Source organism: Neophocaena asiaeorientalis, unplaced genomic scaffold (genome assembly GCF_003031525.2).
Source record: "Neophocaena asiaeorientalis asiaeorientalis breed wild unplaced genomic scaffold, Neophocaena_asiaeorientalis_V1.1 scaffold438, whole genome shotgun sequence".
In the NCBI taxonomy this organism is placed as follows: domain Eukaryota; kingdom Metazoa; phylum Chordata; class Mammalia; order Artiodactyla; family Phocoenidae; genus Neophocaena; species Neophocaena asiaeorientalis.
This window is the reverse complement of record NW_020173491.1, coordinates 1,183,157-1,186,254: the sequence shown is the minus strand read 5'-3', so window position 1 is coordinate 1,186,254 and position 3,098 is coordinate 1,183,157.

Sequence of the window (3,098 nt, the reverse complement as noted above, 5' to 3'; positions counted from 1 at the left end):
TATACTTAAGCCAGTGTGAATTGGTTTTGTCACTTGCAGCTAAAAGAATCCCGAGTGTAACAATGTGACAACATTAAAAATAAACATGACTGCTTTTGAGGTTTCTAATGAATTTACCTCCTCATATGCATTACTTTATTTAATCCTCCCAATTCAGGAAGGCACATATCCATTAACATTAAATTCATTATTTTTTAAACGCATACTCTGTGGAAGAGGGACAGGCAATGCCAGGGGAGTAATCATTCTGAAGTATGGTGGCCAGGGAAGTCTCCCTTACATGGGAGAAAAGTGGGGGTTACATATTTCAGGGCACTCGATAGATATCCACCAAATGAAAGAATAAACACTATACAGCAGAGCCAGGAGGTGATCCCTATACGAATTCCCTGACTGATAAAATTAGAAGGCTTTTGCAGTATCCCAGGTCAGAGATGATGAACCCCAAACAGGCAGCCCTACAAGAATGGCTCAAACAAACAGGACGTAAAGATAAGAGTCAAGTTAGATGTGGGGATCCCTAGGTGGTGTAGCTATTGTCACTGCGATAGGGAAAGAAGGAAGAGACAGAGTCTGGGTGACAAAGGGAAGGAGACAAATTATTGGTCAGTTAAAGATGCCTGCAGGATATATAAACAAAAGAGGTCCAGCAGGCCCTTAGAATGACTGGTCTGGGATGCAGGGAGGCTGCGGAGACTGCCCATACAAGATCCCCATCACGCATACAGGTGGCAGTTCGGGCTTGCGCACTGCTTGCCAGAGCCTCCCCAGGAACAGAAGAGGAGGGGGCTGGAGGGGGTCGCTCCAGGTAACCTCAGTCCTGTTTGTGAGCTCCATGAAAACAGGCTTCCCCACCAGACGGGGTTGGCAACCAGTAAATATCTGTGGAATGCCTGTGTAGAGCCAGGGCACTGAGCGCATGCCGTTGGTTCTACACGGGTATTTCGCCAGGTACCCTCCACCGCTGGAGCTGCCAGCCTCTGCGGCTATACTGGGTGCAGTCTCATGACTCAGCTCTCCCCTCTTCAATTAGTTCATGCTCTCACATTAAGTGTAATCACAGCTGGCAACGTTTTCTGGGGATGTCTCAAAAAGATCTGAGTTGAAAGAACAGTTTTGTGTCAATTTAATTTAAAGTAAAATTGTTGCCTCTTCCCTGCTCCTTCCCTTTCTCCTGGCGAACTCAGTGACCCCGGCAGGCAGGCGTCCCAACGGAAGCGAGGGTCGGCCATGGGGTACCTCCAGGTGATTCTCAACAGCTAGCTAAGTCACAAAGACACAAAGGAGGCTGCGAAGCTGAAAGGTGTGGCTGTTGGCGATTCCAAGGCAGGCTCCCGCGTACGGAAGAGCGTAGCCTAGGCGACTGCACACCCCGCCAGCGGCGAGCCCGGAAGCCGAAAGGAGGTGCTGTCAGCCCGCGACCCGTCTCTCCAGATCCCCGGGCTCACACCAGGCCGCCGCCGCCGCCGCCGGCCGCACGTCTGCTCTGGCTCGGCAGAGCACGCAGGCTCAAGGTCGCCCGGCGGGAACCAAAGCTCCAGGTACCCCGGTGGGCAGCATCCCGACCCGCCTCTGCTTGGCGTCCGAAGCCCGCGCTCTTGCTTTGGACTTGACGGAGAGGTCCGCTCGCTCTCCAGCCTCCGCCGGGTTAACCGCCGGCGTGCATCTTCAGGTCTCTTGCCTTCTCGCACCCAGGCGGGAACGCGCCTTTCCTCTTACCATCTCCGCTGCTCCTCTCTCTCTGCCACTTACCAAAGCTGTATTTTCACTTTCACGTTTGTGACTACTTGTGTGTAAAGTTCTAAGTTAAATACGTGAGGCGAAAATTCACTCGCCTTGAAATTTCAAAATCACCCTTGAAAAATCGCCCATAAATCACAAGATTTGGTGTCTATACTCAAGGCAATAATATGCAAATACACGTGGATAAAACATGCCGCAAAAGTGCATAGTAAATAAAAAATACGGATGCAAAATATAACTTTTAAGTGCAAAAGATAAAAATGATATCAGGGAAATGAGCCTGCCTTTGACGCCACTGGACTTGTCACTGCCTCCTGCACTAGGCTGTAAGAGGCACGAAGACAGGCCTCGTCTGTTTTTGCTCATCACTACATCTTTGGCGCGTGGCCCTGTGCCTGGCACTTCGTAAGTGTTCAATGATCTATCTCGAATAAATGAACGAACGAATGAATGCCTGAACGCTAGATCCGACTCCGCGACCCGCAGAGCTGGCACATCGAGAAGCGAGAGGGAGCTGCCGGCTCAGCGTTACGCTCTTAGCCGCGAGGCCGGGACGTTGACAGCGGCCTCCAGGCCCCGCCGCCCCAGCTCCCGGCGGCTGCACGTGCGCCTCCTCCCACTAAGGCCTTGGCGCACGCCCCGCCCCGTCGCGCACGCACGCGCCCTGCAGCCAGACAGCCTGGTCAGCCCGCACGCCACGGCTCACCCGCGCGCCCGCTGCCCCTCGCGCCTTTGCCCGCTGGAGGGCGCTCCCCTCCCGCCCCATGCGCCCACACGCAGGCGTCTCTCGGCCCCCTGCGACTCAACTCCGGACCCTGGGCGCGCGCCGCCTCCTACCTGAGGGCCGGCGAGGGAGGTGCGCGGAAGGGCTGAGGGGCTGAACAAGACCGTGGCGAGAGGCGGGAGGCGGGAAACGAGAGAGCGAGCGGCCGCTGCAGACGGTCCGGGCGCGGGCGCGCGCGCGCTCCCGGCCCTCTCTCTCTCAGTCGACTCCCGGCCAGAGCCCAACCCTGCTGCCGCGCGCCGCCGGCCTCGCCGCGCCTAATAACAACAGCGCCCAGGGTCAGGTGGCCGCGCGCGGACAGCGCCGCCATTGGCTCGGCGGGGAGCGCGGCGCGCCAGGATTGGCCAGGGGGCGGAGTCTCTGTCGGTGCGGGGGCGGGGCTGGAGAGGGAGGTGGCAGGGGCGGGGCCAGGCCGCGGTCCGCGCCTTTGTGCCCGGCGCGCGCTCTCCGCCCGCTCCGGCTGCATCGCCGGCTGCATCAATAATTCAGAGCGGCGGCGGCGGCGGGAGCGGCCGGTGCGGGCAGGAGGCGGCGGAAGCAGCGGGGATCAAGCGGCAGCGGCTATGCATCC